The sequence below is a fragment of the Macrotis lagotis genome, chromosome X, assembly GCF_037893015.1.
Source record: "Macrotis lagotis isolate mMagLag1 chromosome X, bilby.v1.9.chrom.fasta, whole genome shotgun sequence".
NCBI lineage: Eukaryota > Metazoa > Chordata > Mammalia > Peramelemorphia > Peramelidae > Macrotis > Macrotis lagotis.
This window is the reverse complement of record NC_133666.1, coordinates 636,503,322-636,525,530: the sequence shown is the minus strand read 5'-3', so window position 1 is coordinate 636,525,530 and position 22,209 is coordinate 636,503,322. Positions and strand designations below refer to the sequence as shown.

Sequence of the window (22,209 nt, the reverse complement as noted above, 5' to 3'; positions counted from 1 at the left end):
TTCATAGCAGTTCACTTGAAAAAGATCTAGGGGTTGCAATGAATTGAAAGCTCCATATGAATCAATTGTGTGTTTTGGAAGCCAAAACAAGGGAACAGACATTAAGCTCCATTGAGAGAGAGGTCCAGTGTCTAGGAGGAGGGAAGTAAGGGGCTGAATATACTCAACTCTGACCAGACCACCTTTGGAGTATGTGTTCAGTTTTGGAAACCACATTTAGGAAGGCTATAGATAAACTAGGGAAGGTTTGGAGGAGAGTATCTAAGACAAGGACACTGAGATAAAGCCGTAGGTGGATATGGAGAAGTCACTGGGGATGTTCAGCCTGGAGAAAAAGAAGCATTGAAAGGGTGTTGGGGATGGGGGAGGGAAGCATTTATAGTTTTTTCAAATATTTGATTGCTGTCAGGTAAAAGACAGATTAGACTTGTTTGTTCAGCATCTGGAGAGCGGAAACAGAAACAATGGGAGGAAGTTGCTGAGAGGGAGATAAAGGCTTGATATCAGGAAAAACTTTAAAAATCAAGGCCATCACACACATCACCACACAGAGGAGAACTGGCCATCCTGGAAAGTGACACTCCCCAATACTGGGAGTTTTCAGGGAAAGACTAAATGACCACTTGTTAGGAATGTTATAGAGGGAGGTCTTGTTCAGACATATGTTGGACACAATAACCTCAGAGGTCCCTTAGAATTCTGGGATTTCATGATTCTGTGATTCTTCCATCCTCCCACCCCATCCTTCAACAACTTTGTTCAGAAGCTCTTCCTGAGCTTCTCTTTTATCAGTTCCACCACAGCCTCAGGACATTTATTGTGACCTGCCTGGACCAAATGTAGAGCCAGAGACTGAAGGCTAAGTCAGGTCAGACCAGGATATTGAGGCCAGGGTCAAGGTCAGGGTCAGGATATGTCTATCTGGCCAGGTCTAGGAAGAGGTGATACTGGTTTCTAGGGCCATGGCTGTTCCCACCATTTCCCAGAACCAAGCACTATGGGCTGGGTCAGGAAAAGGTTCCCACCAAGAATCTTTGCTTTTCATATAGAGAAGAGAGAGAGAGAGAGAGAGAGAGAGAGAGAGAGAGAGAGAGAGAGAGAGAGAGAGAGAGAGAGGAGGGAACAGCAATATGTGTCCTCAAAGGGATGAAGCCAACTTCTTCCCAATAAGGGTTGAATCCCAGTCAATATTTTTGTAACACACACATGCACATACACACATGCATATACACACAGGACACTCATGGCCATACAATATCCCCCTACCTTGAGAGAAAACAGCAAAGGATGGGGGAACATTGAAGAATGGCTATACAAGGACAAAGGAGGAACAGACCCCAAGGGGTAAGACTCACACCTAAGGTTAGGATCTCTCTGTCCTTGCTATAAATAAAAATATTTCCATTTTCTTTTTTAAAATTTTTTTGTTGGGAAAATGAGGTTAAATGACTTGCCCAAGGTCACAGAGCTAATAATTATTTGGTCTGAGGCTAGATTTGAACTCAGGTTCTCTTGACTCCAGAGCTAGTACTCTATCTACTGCAACATCTGGCTGTCCCCCTTTATTTCCAATTTCATAATTATGCAGAACTTACAAAGTATTTTCCCTGTAATGATTTAAATTTTTTTTTATTAATTTAAGGCAATGGGGTTAACAGTGACTTGCCCAAGGTCACACAGCTAGGCAATTATTAAGTGTCTGAGGCTGGATTTGAACTTAGGTCCTCCTGATTCCAGGGCTGGTGCTCTATGTCACCTAGCTGCCCCTTTACAATGATCTTTTGATTTCAGCATTGCCAAAATCAAATTACCATTGGAAAATTGGCAAAAAATTACCATATTTCAAAAAGGATGGGTCCCCTTATGCCACCCAGGTTGGAAGTTCAGGAGCTACTCACAGATCCCATCTCACTATCGATTATCATGGGAATTTTTACCTGTTAAGTTTTCAACATGAGTTATTTGTCCCTTTTTAGGCATCCTAAGAATGTCACCATATTAATCCAGACCTTAGTGTGGATATCCTTGGTGTAGTCCACTGAAGCTCAAAACTCAAAACTTCCACAGTGGCTTAGATTATGGATATATGTGCCATAGGACCCTATCCTCATTTGACCCATGAGGAGAATAGCTTTAAGAGAAGATCTCACTTTTTTCTGTTTCCAAATTTAGTGGCAAACAAACTTTACCTTGGTCTCTTTTTCTCAGGTTCTTGAAACCTGACCCACCTTGGGCAAGAAGGATTGTGTGTGTTTATGTAGGGGTTTGTGGGTGTTGTTGGTGATGGCTGCTGTGGCTATCACAAGTCTGGCTTTAGAAACCCTATGTAAAGATAAGAACTCTTCACCATACACTTTTCCTGAGGATGTGGGTTCTGAGACCAATTCTTTCCTGATACAAGATGAGAGTCTCTTCTATACATACGTAATCTTTTCCCAAACCCCCTTGCCCTCAAAGTTGACCCATTCTCTGTTTCCAAAACTCTGTGACCCTTCCATTTGTGTTTAGTTCTTGGTTTAAGATCATAGAGAAGTTGGAGAATTTACAGAGGAAAGAATACAAAGTGGTGTAGAACCTCAAGCTTATGTTATATCAAATCTATTTGCAGAAACTAGGGAAGCAACTGCACAGAACTAGAAGCCATGAAATGATGGGATCTGGGGCCACCACAAATTTGATCTTAACAGGCATTATTCTTTTATTTCTTCCTTAGTTGAAGTTATTTCAGACCTCTTCTATTTTTAACCCTCCCAATCTTTCTCTGAGACCTCTCTTTATACTTGAAAGAAAAAAATTGAGATTATTCAATAGGAAACTTCCTCTTTTTCCACTTTCTTCAAATTATACTGTCTAGACATCTCCCTACTCTGCTTCTCTCCCCTCATCTTACCCCCCCCCCCCCACTATCTCCTCTTTTACTCCCATCTCTTTTGGAAAACAACCCTCTCCTTGAAAGCAGTGAGGTGGTTCTTTGGAAAACAATCAGGGAGCCCTGAATAAAAATCCAGCCTCAGATACTCACTAGGTGTTTGACCCTGGGCAAGTCACTTAACCTCTGCTTTAATCCAGAGGAGAAGGAAATGTCAAATTATTACAATATCTTTGCCAACAAAACCTCACCAAGGTCACAAAGAAACTTGACTGAATAACAGCAACCCTTCTCCTTGCCAAGGCCACAGCATTACATGGACCCTTGATCCCATCATCTGTCATCTTTTCCACTAGATTGCTTCTGTTATTATCCCTCTCCTCTCTAATCTCCCATCCCTTCCTGTCTACTGGCGCCTTCCTGGATATCTACAGACAGGCCAGTCTCTCCCATTCTTAAAACCAAAACCAAAGTCCCTTACTAGATTCTATAATCCTTACTATTTATTCCACCTTCTTCTACTTATATGATGTCTACCTCAGTCTCTTTCCTTTCCATACCCCCAGAAACTAGCTATTTTCCTATTGAGATTACTTTCCAACTTCTCAATATCTCTTGTATGCATCTATAATATGTGTGTTATATGCTATAATAGAATGTGAGCTCCTTGAGGGCAGGAACTAATTTTTGTTTGGTCTTTCTTTGAATCCCCAACTGTACCAGGGACATGGTAAACTCTAAATAAATGTTGTCTGGCTGGCTATCATCGTGTATCTCTCCTTTTCTTCACAGTGAAACTCCTTGAAAAACCTACTTCCACTTCCTCTCCTCCCATTGTCTTCTAAACTTTTTTGAAAATTGAGTCAAACCTCATTGTTCAATTAAAACTTCTTTTACCCCAGATCTCTTAAAATCTAATGGCCTTTTCTCTGTCCTCAGACTTCACTGCAACAAATGACACTATTGACCATCTTCTCTTCCTGTATACTCTTTCCTCTCTGGGTTTTCATGACCCTGATCTCTCTTGGATTTCTCCTACATGTCTGACTACACCTTCTCAGTTTCCATGGCTGGAACTTTATCTCTGTCATGCCCACTAACTGTGGTTCCGTCTTGAACCCTCTTCCTTTCTCTTTCTATACTAAGGTTTCTTAACTTAGAATTCCTGTATTTAAAAAAAAATTGATAACTGTGTTCCCAAATGGTTGATTTCCTTTGTATCCTTTGTATCTTATTTTATGCATGCAAAACATTATTCAGAGAAGGGTGAAATTATCAATGGGGTTCATGACACATAAAAGGGTGGCAACACTGGCTCTCCCTTCTCTCATTTGTGACTTTGAAAACTTTCCTGGTTCCATTTTCATTTCTCTAAAGCTGACTTCCAGACCTATGTATCCAGCATTCCTCTTTTGTCTGAGCTCTAATTCCACACCACAAACTGCCTATTGGACATTTTGAATGGGAGGTCAGACCTAACAGGTCCAAAAATAGATCTCATTATTTTCTCCCCTTCTTCCCCCCACCCCCACCCTATTCCTCTTTCTCACTTTCTGTTACATGGCTATCCTGAGGTCTCTTCCAACCCCAATTCTATATCCTAAGATCCTATGATTTTCCCAATCACTCAGGTTCCCAACTTTGACATCATGCTCATTACTTCTCATTTAACCTACATAGCCAATAAGTCTTCTCATTTCTATCTCAACAACATCTCTCATATATTCTCATATATTTCCCCTTTCTTTTCTTTCTTATAACCCATACCATCATAGTTGGGGTGTACCAGTAAATGTTTAACAATGGCTTTCCACTTAACTCACTTTCAAATTTTATCTCAAGTTGGCTCCACAACCCTGGTTTAGACCTTTACCTCTTACCTGGACTTTTGGGACACCCTTCTAATTAGTCTCTTTCTATCTAACACCTCTTCAATACATTCTCTATACTGGAAGTAGAAAGAATTTTCTAAAGTGAAGATCTGATCATATCTCTCCACTCCAATTATATTGAAATAGTTATAAAAATATTAAAAAATTCAAAGACTTCAGATTAAAAATCCAGAAGAAAAGATTAATAATAATAATAATATGTATCAATCATATCATGCTTAAAAGTTTATAGTGCTCTTTATAAATATTATTTTATCCTCTCAACAACCCTTCGAAGTAAGCACTATTATAGCTCCATTTTACAGCTGAGAAAATAGAGATAGATGGAAGTAAAATGGCATTCAGGGTCTCACAGCTAATCAGTGTCTTAGAATTTGAATTTAGATCTTCTTCATTCGAGGTCATTGCACAATCTAACTGCCAGGGAAAAGGGAAAAGGCCTAAGGACAGAGACTTGGGAGTCATTTCCAGCTAATGAGCATGAAAAAGATAAAGATCCAGCAAAGGGAACTGCAAAGGAGTAGTCTACCATGAAGGATAAAATCCAATGAGGTCATGAAAGTCTCAAAAGACTATCCAGGAGGAGAAGGTGGTCAATAGACTCTAGTGGCTGCTACTGCCTCCAGAGTCAAATGTAAAGCCCTCTCTGTGTGGTTTTTAAAGCTCTTCACCATCCAAGTCCCTTCGTATCTTCCCAAAGTTTTAACACTGATCCCCTTTTTTTTTTTGTTTTTTTGTTTTGGAAGGCAATGGGGTTAAAGTGACTTGTCCAAGGTCACACAGCCAGGCAATTCTTTAGTGTCTGAGGTCGCATTTGAACTCAGGTCCTCCTGACTCCAGGGCCGAGGCTCTAGCCACCACGCCACCTAGCTGCCCTAACAATGATCCCTTCTAATCCTGTCATATTGTCCTGGCTGTCTCCATTGCCTGAAATATTCTTCTTCCTTAGACTCCTACACTTCCCACCTTCTGCAGGTGATCTTTCCCAGTTTCCCCAGTTGCTGCTGCATCCCCTTGAAGGTTGCCTTGGATCCACTTTGTCATAAATTACATAAATACTCATTATTTCTGTGCTGTTTCCATTATAGGATGCCCAATGGTTTTGACCCACCCATCCTGCTTCTGAAAGGCAGGGGCTGTTTTCACTTTTCCTGAGTATAGAATGCTGGGGGGAGCCTGATGAGGATCTTGAGGTAACCTGAAAGGGCTGTCTTGTGGGAAGGGATTAGTCTTGTTTCTGCTTGGTCCCTTGGGCAAAACCAGGAGCTGTGGGTAGAAGTTGCAAGAGAGACCGATTTATGTTGGATATCAGGAAGAATCTTCTAATTAGCCCTAATTAACTTTCATTAGAGCTGTGCCAAAGTAGAATGGGATGCCTGTAGTGACAGTGAATTTTCCTTCCTTGGAGGTCTTCAACTAAAAGCTCAGAATCTCCCAGAATGGGGAGTTCTTTGGGAATAATAATAATAGCAATAATAATGATAATGATAATTATGTTACTTATCAGCATCTACATGGTGCTTATATATGTCACTGTGCTAAGCGCTTTACAAATATTTCATTTGATCCTACAATTCTGGTACGCAGGTACTACTATTATTATTATCATCATCATCATCATCATTATCATTACTATCATTATCACCATTCCCATTTTATAGATGAGGAAACCAAGGCAAACAGATATTAGGTGATTTGCTCAGGGTCACACAACTACTAAGTTGGATTTGAACAGGTCTTCATAACTCCATGCTCTGTCCACTATGGTGCCCTCCAGTATGGATTGAGATAAATAGCACCTGGTCCTTCTCAACTAGAAGATTCTGTAATTTTGTTGCTTCTCTGTCTCCCTTAGGTTGTGACTGCCTTCAAGAGGCAGATTCAAGTCTACTGCTTTTGGGTCTCCCATAGATGATGATGTTATTGAAAGTGAGGTTTGCATCTGCTCCTTTCTACCTCTCTGAGACTTTGGTCTTTTGAGAGGGCAAGTCTCAGGACCAAGTCTTCTCTTTTCTCTTCTCCCCTCCCCTCCCCAGAATAGCCCCATAATAGTCAGTTTTGTGATAAAGATGGTAAGCTATCTTTATTTGGTAAATACACACATTTGTACAAAAGATGGGCAGGCTAACAAACAGACACTGTTGTTGGTAAATATAGAAACACATACACATAAGACAGACAAACACTGATATATAGACACATACATATTCAAATAGCACAAACTCTGGTCTGTGACCTGGTTCAACTGGGCTGAGAACTAGTGCTGGCTGTGTGTGGGCATCCATAGCTAGTGGTTTTAAGTTCTCTGCAAGTGGTTTCAAGTTTCTGTCTCTCTGCCCTTAATCATCTAGGGTGATGGGTAGTATTGGGGTTATGGAAAGCAAAACTTTATTTCTTTGACCTTCCTTCTCCTCCCTCACAGGGTTTCCTGAACCGATGTCCAAAGTGGGCATTGTATGGAATAGCTTGGGTCGTTTCCTTCCCATTGAGTCTCCTACCCAGGATCTTGGGAAACACTTGGGGTACTCAGAGAACAAATGGGTCTAGTCCCATCTCTATCCTAGTTATCACTCTCTTTTATCCCTCTGTTCTAGGATTAACTGATTACTGATTACTGATAAAAAAAACCCCTCAAAATCTACACACGTATTTTTTGAGATAGCAAAGAACTAGAACTTGGAAGGTAGATAAATGCTCATCGACTGAGAAATAAAAAAAAAGAAAGTGAAACATGAATGCAATGTACTTTATGTTGTTGTTTAGTATTTCAAATGTCAAGAAAATCCCAAATAGGTTCATGAAGTATCTGACTGTTCATGATGCCATTTGAGGTTTTCTTGGCAAAGATACTGGAGTGCTTTGCCATTTCCTTTTCCAGGTTATGATGAAGAAATGGCAGTAATCAGGATGAAGTAACTTGCCCAGGGTCTTACAACTAGTGAGTCTCTGAGGTCAGATTGAAGATGAGTCTTCCTGACTCCAGACCCATTGGCCCCCTAGTTGCCCTTAATATTATATTACTGTCCTCCTAGAAATGATGAATATGAAGAATATAGAGAAGCATGGAAAGACTTAGGTGAACAGAGACAGTGTGGAGTAAGAATAGCCAAGAAAGTAAAGACAACAATATAAATGTAAACAACCACCATCACAAGAACAATCAAAAGTGGGTGTTGTAGAATTGCAAAGAAAAAGCCAGAGGGGCGGCTCGGTGGCGTAGTGGATAGAGCACTGGCCCTGGAGTCAGGAGGACCTGAGTTCAAATCCGACCTCAGACACTTAATAATCACTTGCCTAGCTGTGTGATCCTGGACAAGTCACTCTTAACCCTATTGCCTTAAAATAATAATAATAATAAAAAGCCAGAACCCCTAAAAAGAGATAAGAGAAGGTACCCTCATTCCTTTGCAGAGGTGAGAGGTTCATCAATCCGCTGCATATACTTTCAGGTGTTTTGATATATTGATCAGTTTTGATAAGTGTTTTTCTTTAAAAAATACTACCTGGGAATGTCTCTCTTGGGGAGAGAGAAGTAGAGACACAGGGTGAGATTTAAATGATGTAAAAATGAGTTAGTAATAAAATATTTATTTCTGAAAAATCTTAAGACCTTTGGATCTTTCTGATTCTTTGGCATCATTATTTCCCTGATTCTTGTTTATTTGTTCCAGGCTGAGGGGAAAAGGAATACTATCTTCTTGGTCCCCAGAGACCTCCCCACCCTTAATCTTCCTTAAACAGGGATCAGAGGGGAAGAAGACAAGCATTTATTAATTACCGACTTATTCTAGGCACTATAAATATTTTACAAATATATTATTTGATCCTCAAAGCAACCCTAGGATGTAGGGGCTTTTATTATCTCTATTTTACAATTGAAGAAACTAAGGTAAATAGAGGCTAAGTGAATTTCTGAGGGTCACAAGCTAGGGAGTATCTGAGGTTAGATTTGAAGTCAGGTCTTCCTGATTCTAGATCTAACACTCTATCACCTGTGGCCCCCTAACTACCCCAGTGGGTAGAATAGCCAGGACTTGGGGCAGAGTTGAATCAGTTCTGGGTCCCAGGGTCCCTGTTGTTCAACTTCTCTCTGTCTCTGTTTCTCTTTAAATTCCCTGTCTCCATGTGATCTCTTCCTAACCAAACTTCTCCACTTAGAGTATCAAAAACAGCCAAAGAAGCCAGGAAATTTGAGTCTGGTCTGAACCTTATCACCTTGGTCAAGTCACTAGACTTGTTTCCCCATCTTTACAATGAAGGGGTTGCATTTGTTCACTAAGGATCCTCCAAGGTATCATTCTATGATTGTAAGGCAGAAAGTAGGAAATGTTGATGGAGTGGGAAGTCTTACCAACCTCCCAAGTGAGAACACAACTAGGACTTATTCCAAGGAACAATACGGTTCATCTGCCAGCTTTTCAGTAGTTAGCGCCAGAAGAATTTTGTGTCCAGGGTCAGGGGACCTGGAACAGGACACTAGTATGCTAGGGTGAGGTCATAGGAATGGAAAGGAAAAGGGGATGGATAAATGAGAGAGAGAGAGAGAGAGAGAGAGAGAGAGAGAGAGAGAGAGAGAAAGAGAGAGAGAGTAGATAGAGGAGACAGACAGAGAGAGAGAGAGAGAAAGAGACAGAGAAAGAGATGGTCTTTTCAAAGGCTGATCTATAACTAGAAATTTTGGAATAGAGACATAGAGACACCCCAGGGCCAAGGCAGGGATCACCAAGGGATGAAGGTAAGTACAGGAAGTTCAGCTGGGATGCAACTACCCAGGTGAATGAGGAGAAAATCTACTATCTATTAGCCTCTGATTTTAACTATCTATTCTTGTTAAATTAGGCTCAGCTATTTTTAGTGGAAGAAATCAATCAGTCCACAAGAATTTATAAACATCTTCTGGGATGCATGCCGGTCTTCTTGACTTATGTCTTACCACTGACTCTGATGACTTTGGAGATGAACAAGATTGATGACTGCATAATTCAAACTCATGTCAAAATATCTCCCTCACTTAGTCTTTGATCTTTGAGAATGAAGGACAATCAACAACAAATATCTATTCTACATAAGATTAAAAATGAATAAAGGTCCCTTAAGGAATTTATAGTCAATTTCAATGCCCCCTGAATTTTGACCTTTTTGAGACAAAACCCTGGTCACCCTATTCTAATAACAGTTCTGGTGAAGTATTTAGTTGGCTTTAGTTGAAGGATTTAGTTGGGTTTGGGGGTCAAGAGAGGAGAAGTGCCAAATGTTCTCTCATTCTAGAAGGCTGAGCCAAAATGCTAAAGGAAAAAGACAAAAGGGGATTTGAGGAGGCAGGAAAAGACTAGGGGATGGAGGAAGAAACAAGAAACTAAAACTAGAGAAAGACAAAGGAGATGGCTGTAGAAGAAAGAAACAAAAGGAAGGTCATATAGATGAGGACAGGTAGAAGGGAGAAACAGCATCCTGTGGAGGCAGAGAAAGAAAAGTGAACAAGAAGACAAGAAAGAGCTGAGATAAATAGAGGATGGGGAGAGACAACTAATAAGGGATTCCAGTCTTCAGAGAATGTTTTAGGAGGGAGGAGAGGAGACAGTGGGGACCTGGGGTCAGGTAGGTGGGGGAATGGTATTCTGTTTGATGGTGTCTGGGTTTAGGAAATTTGCCTCCTAAGGAACCTGCAAAAGCCTCTACCTAAAGAATCTGATGTTGTCTAATGTTGCAAAAGAGCTTGTCCCAGCTCTGTGTCTGTTGGTGACCTAGAACCTACCTTTATTTTTTTCTTTGGGACTGGATTCCAAGTTAGACTCCTACGTTAGAATTCCAAGAATTCTGGAAATATAGAATCTTGGAATTATGAACTCCTAATTAGAACCCTTGTGCCACGGAAGACAGGGAAGAAGTAAGATGCACGTCTACAGTATCTGGAATGGGATAAGAGAGGAAAAGAGAGGAAAGAGAAGGCGGAGTTTGATAAAGCCTGACTGTAACATTCTTTAGCAATCCTCCTGATAACAGTTGAAGGCAACTACTGTTTGAGTTAAGATTCTAGCTCTAGCTAATTAAAGTTCAGTGAAAGAAGATCTGGGTAGAAAAAGAAAGCCTGAATTTTTTTTAAAGTTCTTTTTAATCTCTTTAATTAGGAGCAAGAGTTGGAGAGGACTGGGATCCTGTTTCTGATTCTTAATAGATGAGTAATCCTCAGAAAATCACTCTTAATCTCTCTGTGCCTCAATGTTCTCATCTATCTTACACAGAGGAGAAAATGAGATAACACATAAAAAGTACATTGCAAGCCCTAAAGCACAACATGAATGCTAGCTATTATAATGAAGGAATGGTTCCTTTTTAAAGATTTTTTTTGCAAGGCAATGGGGCTAAGTGACTTGCCCAAGGTCACTCAGCTAGGCAATTATTAAGTGTCTGAGGCTGGATTTGAACTCAGGTCCGCCTGACTCCAGCGTTGGTGCCTTATTCACTGTGCATCTAGCTTCCCCCAGGAATAGTTCTTGAAGGTTGGTGAGACCATGCTATAAAAAGGCAGCTATATATGGACCAGATTTGAATAATTGGGGAATAAGATATCTTCTTGGATGTTGTATTATGGATAAGATAGAACATTTTTTGAGAACTATCAAGTCTAAACAACTTTATCTACGTATGGCAATTCACGTGGGGATATAAGATATCACCAAAAGGGATCTCAAAATTATTACCCACAGTCTGGTCAAGAAATTAAAGACCCTAGGGTCATAGATAGTATTTTTTTGGCTGCTGAAAAAAAAGATATGAAAAATGAATAGCTATTGAAGGAGAAGGTGTATATAAGGCTAAAATTTGAATTTAAGATACAGTAATGCGAGGTCAGAGATACATGTAATGTAGACTTGATTATTGCTGATTTGATTCAAAGGGAATTAAAATGAAAATAGAGGAAAGAGAAAGGGATGGAACTATTTACATATATCTTTGGAGCAAGGTACTGGAGAAAGCATCAGGTAAGATTAAAAACAGAACAGAGATCTAGTTTACAGATGACAATGTCCATCATGACTACAGATATTTATATATAAATGGAAGGAATATGGGTTCTAAGGTGAATTGGGGATTTTAACCCAAGGAGGTAAATGCAAGCATATCATGGTGACATTCAGTTATCCATGCCTTGAATGTGGTAACATATGAAAATATTTCATTTAAAAGGAATAAATTAGATATTTCAGCTTCAGTGAGACATTTGACAAGTTTCATGATATCCCTGTGAACAAGTTGAGAAATGTGGGTTGGGTAATAGTACAATTAGGAGAGAGTCATTATTCATTGAATATCTGGACCCAGCAAGTAGGGATGAGTTGTCAACCTGGATAGAGGTTTCTAGCTGAGTGTTCCAGAAATCCTTGGTCCTATTCCAATGACCACTTTTATCAATAAATTATATGAATGTACAGATGGTATACTTGTCAAATTTGTTGATGGTACAAAACAAATATTTTGGATATCAGGAAATCTTATATGATCTGAACATTGGCATAGATGAGCCTGTGTTTATGGTAGAACTTTTAGTTTTATTTTGTTCAGTGGAGTCAAAAGCTTCCCTCCCCTCCTCGCTTTTGAATATCTCTTAGTTAATCATGTCATGGAAAAGATATCTGTTATAGAAAATTATACCTGATAGCCAATCTGGCTCCTTTCTTTTCATCAAGAATACCCTTCTTTGTACCTAGACCACTCATAAAGATTTTATAGATGAAAAAGTAGGTTGGAATCACCTAAGAAAAATGTTAATTCTGTACTTTAGGCACAAGTTTGTCAGGAACAAATTTTTATTAATCTAATATTATTCTCTATTCACACATTTCTTATTTTGTTTTGTTTTGTTTTTTAGGTTTTTTCCCAAGACAAATGGGGTTAAGTGGCTTGCCCAAGGCCACACAGCTAGGTAATTATTAAGTGTCTGAGACCGAATTTGAACCCAGGTTACACATTTCTTATTTTGACCTAGAAATGTTTAAACAGACATAGTCCCTATCATACTCTTGGATATTTCTTTCCTCCAAGAAAATTTGAGGTAACACATAGAAATATTGAACAAGGAAAAGGCAATAGTATTTTAAAATTTGGGATTAACATTGTCAGAACAACAGTGAATTTAAAAAAAGTCATTTAATCTTTAGTACTACTTAATTCCCTCCTTGACCACTCCTCTTAAGGATAAAAAGATTTATTCTTTAATATATTGATCCTTTCTATATGGATAAGACATTGCCCTCAAGAGGGTTTTAGCCCAAACATTTCAGGAGGTGAAAAGGCAATGATCTTTAGATAGACTTAAGTATTCCTCCTTCTACCTTAGACTTGATTCTTAACCTCTTACCCATTTACTTAGAAGGAAAAGTAGGGAAAGGACTTTAAACTATAGCAAAATTTATTTCTTAACATTTTCATTTGAACTAAAAAGGAAAATTGTAATAAGCTTCCATTGAAGTGACTAATGTCTAAAACCTGTCATTTTGGGTAGTAACACTATTTTTTGTGATTGATATTTTATTTTTTCCAGTTACCTGTTATAAATACCCAAGTTGCATCCACTTGTGTTTTTATGTTACACATTTTTTTAGGTTTTTGCAAGGCAAATGGGGTTAAGTGGCTTGCCCAAGGCCACACAGCTAGGTAATTATTAAGTGTCTGAAGTCGGATTTGAACCCAGGTACTCCTGACTCCAAGCCCGGTGCTCTATCCACTGCGCCCCTAGCCGCCCCTATGTTACATATTTTTGTACCACCTTCCCTTCCCACTTCCTCCTTTCAGCAGTGAAGAGTATGGTAAAAGTTGTACATGTACATTTGGCTAACATTATTTATGACCTTAAATTTATTTTTTATTATCTTGATCTTCAATTCCAGTGGCTGCTGGCTAATCTGGCAGTGTATTATGGCCTAGAGGAGCCCCAAACCCACATAAACAACCAAGTAAAGCTCTAAAAATGTATCTCAAGTGACAGTAAATGACAGTAAAGAAAATAAAAGAGAAATGTCTATAAGCTCCTCCATTCAGTCAACGGTTGAACAGGAAATACTTTTTTAAATAGAAAAAATATGTCATTTCATAGAGTAAAAGCTACTGACTTGAAAAATAGAAATAATTTATATGTACTACCTGAAAGCAATGCTGGAAAAATGACTAGATAAGTACATTTCAAGAAATCATAAAAAAGCTACTTATCTCTTAGAACATGGGAGCAAAGTAGAAAATACAAATAATTCATCGGTCACCTCCTGAAAAAAAAAACTCAAGATGAAAATGCTTGTATATTATGGTTAAAATCCAGTTTCCAAGTTGAAGAAAAAGAATTGTAAGCAGTCAAAAAGAAAAAATTCAAATTCCAAGTTTCCATAGTCAAGATTATACAAGCTTTAGAAGGCACCACTCTAATGGAGTAGAGAACTTTGAATATGATATTCTTGGTTGCAAGTCTATATCCTTTGTCTTTTGGAATACCAGCAAAACTAATATGATTCTACAAGGGGGAAGTATACTTATAATGAAGCAGAGGACTCCTAATATTCCTGATGAGAATACAAGAGTTACAGAGAAAATTTGAAGTGCAAACATAGGAGTCAAGAGAAACATAAAAAGGTAAACATGAGTGAACATCTACAAGAGATTAAACAAGGATCACTTCTTTTCATTATAATATGAGGAGTTGATATATAAGTCCCCTCTTAACTCTGTCCTCATTGGGAGTCATAGAGGGAGTCTAATTAGACAAAGGGTCTGATAGTGGTTATATTGTCTTGAACCTCTTAAAAAATAATGGAAAAGGGGTAAGAGGAATAAACTGGGTCAGGAGGAGAGGAAGGGAGAAGATTAGGAAAAATAATCTCACTTAATTGGGGCTCATAGGTAGAAGTCTATACAAACAAAAAGGAAGGGTGTGGGAGTGGGTGACACTTGAATTTCATTTTCAGCTGAACTAGTCAAAGGAGGAAATAAATTAATAAACACAGTTCAATACAGAAATACATTTCACTAAACAGGGAAATGTGAGGGAAAGCTGGAAAGGGAGAAGCAGAAATAACAGTGAAAGTAGATTAAGAGAAGGATGAGTTGTGAGCAAAAGAAACTCCAAGGATGTATCAAAATATTTAGAGCAACTTTTTATGATAAAATAGAATTAGAAACTGAGGGAGTGTCTATCAAATAGATAAGTTAAAAGTTATGATATATAAATGTGATTGAATATTATTGTGCTGTAAGAAATAACGAAGAGGATAAGTTTAGGGAATCCTGGGAAGACTTGTAAGAACTGATGCAGAATGAAGTAAATGAAACCATGAGAACAATTAATATAATAATGATAATATCATAAAGACTTTTCAACCTTGAAAGGTCTTAATAGCTATAATTAGCATATTGATCAACTACAATTTCATAGGATTCATGATGAAAATGCTGCTCACCTCCTGATAGAGAAGTGAAGGATATAGAGTATATAACCAGACTTTTTTTTTTGATATGGATAATGTCAATTGCTTAATGATATCTTTTTAATAACAGATTTTGTTTTTCTTTCTTTCTCAATTGGAAGAAGGGTAAAATGGAAGAAAGAAAAGAAAATTGACTGAAAAAATAAATTTTAATTAAAAATATAACTATAGGTCAATATGCTAGTGACTATTGACACATGAATAGTCAATAAAATTTTAGTGAAAAGGAGACAACAATATATTTAGACATCAACACAACAGAGCTAAGGTAGATTTGTGATAGAAATTCAGAGTTAATTCAACAATAGGTAAACTAGAATTGAAATAGATATTAATAATACTAACAAAATCATGATTAGTTCAATAGATACTGAACCAAATTTTTGACAAAATTCAAAATCTGTTTCTTTTTTTAAAAAAAGAACTCACTAAATCATAGGAATAAATGCATCTTTCTTAATAATATCTTTCTAATATAATATATATAATATAATATATAATATAATAATATCTTTCTAAAACATAAAACAGAGAAAGGCTAAAGGTCTTTCCAGTACCATCAAAAATAAAATGTAGATGTCTGTTTATCACTATTATTATTACAGAGTTTTAGAAATACTTGCTATAGCAATAAGGCAAGAAAAATAAAGTGTATGAATAAACATACACAAAAAAGAAAGTTTTTTTTGCAGATATGATGGTTTATCTAGGAAACCACAGTCAACTAAAAATCAGTTGAAACAATATCCTTAGTAAAGTTGTAAATTATAAAATAAGCCAATTCCTCAACCAACTTATTACCAACAAAATTAAGTAGGAAAAGATAAATTCCATTTAGATAACTACAGAATGTGCAAAATATCTGGAAGTCAACCTATAAAGACACGTGTAGAAATTAACTCTATGTACTTTTGCAGGATTAAAGATAGGCCAAACTAGAGTTGAGTAATTATTCATGTATTTATCCTGTCAATAGAATAAACAGTTAATTTACTTATTGAGTGCTATACCAATCAAATTACTAAGGAATTACTTTAGAGTGCTAGAAGAAATGATAATGGACAAAAGACAAATAGTCTCAAGGCGAACAATGAAAAAGTAATAAGGAAGGGCGTCAGATCTCAAACAATACTACTCAAGCAGTAATCATCAAAACTATTTAATACCGATTAAAACAAAATGAGGTCGATCGTGAAACAGAATAGGTATAAGACATATGGAAATAAATGAACAATTAATATATTATCATTGTGTTGATAAACTTAAAGACTCCAACTACTGGGATAAGAACTTGTTATTTGACAAAGTTCCTTGGAAACTGGAAAGCTGTCTACCAGAAATTAGTTATAACCTAATATCTCATATAAGATACTGAGATAAACACAATATACTAAGATAAACTCTTAATAGATACATGACCTAGATATAAAAGGTCCTATCATAAAACTAATTAGAGAAACAAGGAAAGGACTGTCTTTCATACCTGTAGTTAAGGAAAGAATTCATGCCCAAATAAGAGAGAGAACCACAGGAGATAAAAAAAAAACAGTTTTTATGACATGTAATTGAAAAAAATTTTTTCACAAACAAAATAAATAGTCTTAAAATTAGAAAGGAAACAGTAAACCTGGGGGAAAATCTTTGCAGCAAATTTCACTGATAAAGGCCTCATATCCAAAATATGTAGGGAGTCGATGGAGAGGTGAGGCTGATAACTTTGTACAGTACTGCCTCATTTAAATCCAAGGCACATTAAAGTCAAGACATTACCCTCATGATGTCATTGGTCCTCTTCAAGAACAAATGAACAAACAACATATAAAGATAACTATTTACAAATAAATAAATGGTTGAAAGATATAAGAGTATCTCAAAGGAAGAAATAAAATTTATCAACAGTCACATGAAAAAATGTCCAAATTATTAATAAATTGAGAAATGAAAATTAAAGGAACTCTGACTATTGTTGAAAGGGCTGTAGGAAAACAGGCAAACCATCTGGACTATGGATAATTAAAAAGCTACTAAATTGTATGTACCCTTTGACCCTATATTGTTACTTCATTTAACTCCAAAGACCAAAAAATAAAAAAAAAACATCTCTACAAAAATATTTATAGAATTCTTTTTATTATTTCAAAGAAATGGAGACTAGGACGGTCCCTTCAACTGGAGAATGACTGGCCAAATGAATGTAATGGAAGCTTACTAAAGGTACAGTTTCTAAGAAATCTGGGAGGATTTGAATGAACCATGGCAGAGTAAAAGTGAGCAGAACCTGGAGAACAATTTACTCAATAACAGCCATATTCTAAAGACAAATTCTAAAGAACCCAAGAACTCTGATAAATGATCAAACATTATTCTAGAGGATTGAATATTAAGCTCATTACCCATTTCCTGACAGAGAGGTGTTGACTCAAGGTGCAAAAGGAGTCATACATCTTCTAACAAGACCACGGTAGGGATTTGTTTTGAGTGTATATAACTTTAAAAGAGTCCCCCAGTTTTTTGAGCAGTGTGGGAAGAATAGGAAGATTAGTGTTAGATGTGGAGGTGTGGAGGGGAAAAAAAAGAAAAAAAGAAGGAAGGAAAGAAAGGGGGGAAGAGAATCAATGAAGCATTTTTAAAAATGTATAAAGGAGAAAAGAGAGGCTAAAAGGAAACAGAAGTAGGAATACATTGCTACAGTTGAATTTATTCTTTCCTTGAAAGGAAAAACAAGTTGTACATTTTAGTGATTTGCAGATTCTTGTACAATCTTTTTCTTCTGATCTACTTCATGTATGGAAATGCTAATTTTATATGGTCTTTGTATAATTCCTGTATGTTTAAATTTGTATTGTCTTTAGTGGGGATTTCTTCTGTGTTTATTCAGTCAAGTGCAGCTTTTTTCTGTTTTCATTTCTTAAATGCCATTTCCACTTTCTCTTAGAGTCATATGTCACAATTTTTGCAAGCTACTGTGTAAATTGAAACTTTCTAATTTTCCATTATCTTCCACAATGTTTGGTGAAAGTTTTTATTATAATCGGGTGTTGTCCTTGGTGTCCAGGATTTTAAGCTATCAGCTGTTTTTTGAATGGAGAAGTTTCTGGGCTCATTTGATCTCTTCATTGTAGCAATTGCTTAACATTGATTAAACTTCTCTACTGAGTTGGTAATGTCTTTACTTTTATCCATTTCCTATTTTTTAGCTTGTTTAAATATGGTGGCTTGGAACTGTTGGAATTTCAAGCACTATTTCTCCTAATTTGTAGTGAACTTTGGCTTTTGTTTTTAGCCAGATAATAATCTGACTGTGTATAGACAACTGAGCAGAAATTACTCTAGTAGAACTTTCCTGTCTTTTAAGATTAAATAACTTTTACTTTTTATGTTGTTAGTTGATTCTCACCATGACCTATATCTTTTGAATCTTTTCCTGAAGAAAATACTTATGCTATAAATATATGAACTCTGACTAAACTACAAGCCTTTAGCCAACACTTTCTCAACCTGATCATCTTTTCCCATATATTTTTTCTTTTCCATTTCTGTGCCCACCTTTAAATTGGAGTTACGGCATATCCAAATATGTGGTGACTTACTTTGGAAGATCTTGTCTAATTTCTTGTGGATTTTTCTTTTTTCTTTTAATCTTTTACAACAGATGTTGGTGAATGGATTATAAGGTAGACCCTTTTCATCAGAAGCATTGCCAATATTTCATGAAAGGCTATTTCTCATTTTCCTAAGGCCCGTGTTGAAATCAACTTTGTTGAGCTCTTTACTTGCCTTTTCTGAAGAGAGTCTGAGAACCACCTTTCCAATTTACTACATAGTAGAGTAGGCCAAACTTGGCATCAGCAAGACTTAGGTTTACCTCCTACTTCAGACACAATGGTTGTATGACCCTGGGCAAAGTGGGGATAACAGTACCTACCTTACCAGATTGTTTTTTAGACCAAATGAAGTAATGTGTGTAAGGCCCTCTGCAAACCTTGCAATGATATATACATTTCAGCTATTATTTTTTACTACAATGTCTTTAAATCCTCTATTTTCATTTATAACTACTGAGTTTAGATGCTCCCAGAGCAGATCAACTTGTTGGCTATAGATATCACATCTTCTGTGCCAACAATTAGCAGGTCAACTAAAAATAAGAGTTTTTTCAACTTCTGCTCCCTTTTCCTCGACTTTGCCACCATCATCAAGAAATACAAGGAGACCACAAGGGACTGAAGACCATTTTTGGATTTGATCTTTTACAAAGCGACTTAAGTAGCCAGCTGCTGAGAATGTGTTTGTCTGTGCTTAACGAACATTTAGCTTCCACTTTAGACTGTATCTGAGGCAACAGAACAAAGGAGGGAGAAGTTCCCTTTTCCTTTACCCTTGTCAGATCCTATCTGGAGCACGGGGTCCAGTTTCCAGGACCCCATTGTAGGAGGGCCCTTGACTAACTAGAAGTTTCCAGAGGACAATGACTAGAATGGGGAAGGGAACTAGAAAGTACGTCCAAGATCCTTGGGGGATATTTAGCAGTCACACGATTGCACTATTCAGATATCTTTTAAAAGATATTTTCCATGACATACCTTTTTGCTCTTCCTGGCCCTTGGGGGAACAATTAGGTCCAATCGAGGTAGAGTTCTATTCCATATATGAAAGAACTTCCTACCAGTTAATTGTGTCTCAAGGTGCAATGGGACTGTTACATGTGGTAATGAATTTCCCATCAACTTACAGAGGTTCTTAACTTGAGGTCTGAGAATTGAAAAATATTTGACAACTGCAATTCAATATACCTGGTTTCCTATGTACCTCATACTCTAAAAATATTTGAGGAGCTGTTAGGCTTCACCAGATTGATTGCCTAAGGGTCCAGGTCACTGGAAATGGTTAAGAACCCATGCTGTGTGTCTGTGGTGTAGTATCAGATAATTACTTCGTGCTGAGGTTGTAAACCACTAGCAGAAGTGGAGTTGACCTTGTCTACAGCTGCATTTAAAGGTCCTACTAATGGCTTTTATTTTCTTGGTTTCTTTTAATTGCCTTGGGTTTTTACCAAGGAATATTTGAAATGAATTTTAAATTAATTGAATTGTTTGTTTAAGCGGAACTACAGATGGGGACAGGAGGCTGTGGAGAGGATTCTCTCAGGTAGGGGTTTGGACCAATAGTCCTCTAAGTTCTCTAACTAGCTCTGAGATTCTGTGATTCCAGAACCATAGACTCACAGAGGCACTATTCTCCGGGGAAGGAGTTGGAACAAGGAGTCACCATCTGACAAGGGAATCCAAATGCCAAGAACCAGAAGAGAAGGACAATCCTATAACTTTGGAGCTAAAAAAGGCCTTAGAGCTCTGCAATACTACCAATAACATTTTTTTCCTTAGACTCTAGCTAGGTAGGGGCAGATGGAGGAAGAGAGTCTTTTTTTGAGGTTTTTACTATTTATGAGGTTGGGAAATTTCCCCCCATATGGAAACTATAGCCTATTCCTTGATGGACTTGCTCATTCCATCAGTGCAACAATCAGGGACAATTTGGGGCTGTCTGCAACAGAGAATACCATCTGTATCCAGAGAAAGAATTGTGGAGTTGTTTGTTTTTTTTTTGCAAGGCAAATGGGGTTAAGTGGCTTGCCCAAGGCCACACAGCTAGGTAATTATTAAGTGTCTGAGACCGGATTTGAACCCAGGTACTCCTGACTCCAGGGCTGGTGCTCTATCCACTGTGCCACCTAAGCTGCCCCAGAACTGTGGAGTTTTAACAAAGACCAAGGACTATTACCTTTAATTTGGAAAAATACCTGATATCTTATTGTCTGATCTTTCTATCTCTTATACTTTATGTTTCTTCCTTAAGGATATGATTTCTCTTTCATCACATTCAATTTGGATCAATTTGGATCACCATGGAAACAATGCAAAGACTGGCAAATTACCTTCTGTGGGGGGTGGGGGGGAGGAAAGTAAGATTAGGGGAAAAATTGTAAAATTCAAAATAAATAAAATCTTTTAAAAAATTTTTTTAAAAAAGGAAAAAACCTACAGCCTACTTTACTGGTAATGCACTCTGATCCCTGTCCTCTAAACTTACCATCCACTCCCACCTGTTCACCTTCCACCATTATAGATTTTCAACAGACAAAAAGGGCTTCCTTCCATCTTTCCCCTGTCTGGAACATTCTTCCTCCTAGCTAAACCATAATTATCCTTCATTGAGTAGTTGAAACCTCTTCTGTCTCAGAAGCCTTTCCTTATGACTTCAACTTGTCTTTCCCTCCTCTCTTCTTCCTCTGAGCACTTGTGGGCCTTACCTTACAATTAGAATTTAAGGACTTCCCAGTTACTTCTGGATTGGCATAGGTCAATCTCAAGTTCAACTTTCGGGTGTGATCTCTGGCAGGTCACTTCCTTTCTCTGAACCTCACTTTCACTTTTGATTGAAAGGATTAAACTAGATTTTCTTCTAAAACCTTGTTCAGCTATTACATTCTGGGTTTTATGGTTCTTCCTATCTCTGACTTTATATGTTCTAAGGTCCCTTCCAAACTTGTCATTTATTAAGGTTGCTCTTGTCTCTGTCATTGCTTGTTCTAATGCTCCATCAGCTCTGACATTTTATGTTTTTAAGACCCTGCTCAGCTTTAATCCTTTGTTGTTCTAAACTTTCTAAGTATGAATTTTTTTCTCCCCAGTTACAATGAAACAGGTCTTCTGAGTCTCATCTCTGTCTTTCACTCAGGGTCCACCAAAAGGACCAGAATCCAATTAGAAGGGCTAATAAATTCTGATTGACTATCCAAATTAGACAATACATACAGCGAATGGTAAACCTTAAAATGATATATAAATGCCACATGATGTTTTTATTATTATTATTATTTATTCCTTAGTGCCTGCCTCTTTTCACTTACTACTTCTGTGGCTGTGGGAAAATCCCTTAACCTGTGAGCCTCAGTTACCTTTTCTGTAAAATAAGA

The 22,209-nt window shown here is 37.4% G+C and overlaps 1 protein-coding gene across 1 annotated transcript in view; it reads right to left on the bottom strand.

The window, feature by feature from the left end:
* The window catches only part of TBXA2R (thromboxane A2 receptor), a 46,250-nt gene that overhangs the window by 22,762 nt on the left and 1,279 nt on the right, over window positions 1–22,209 (bottom strand). The window lies entirely within an intron of this gene.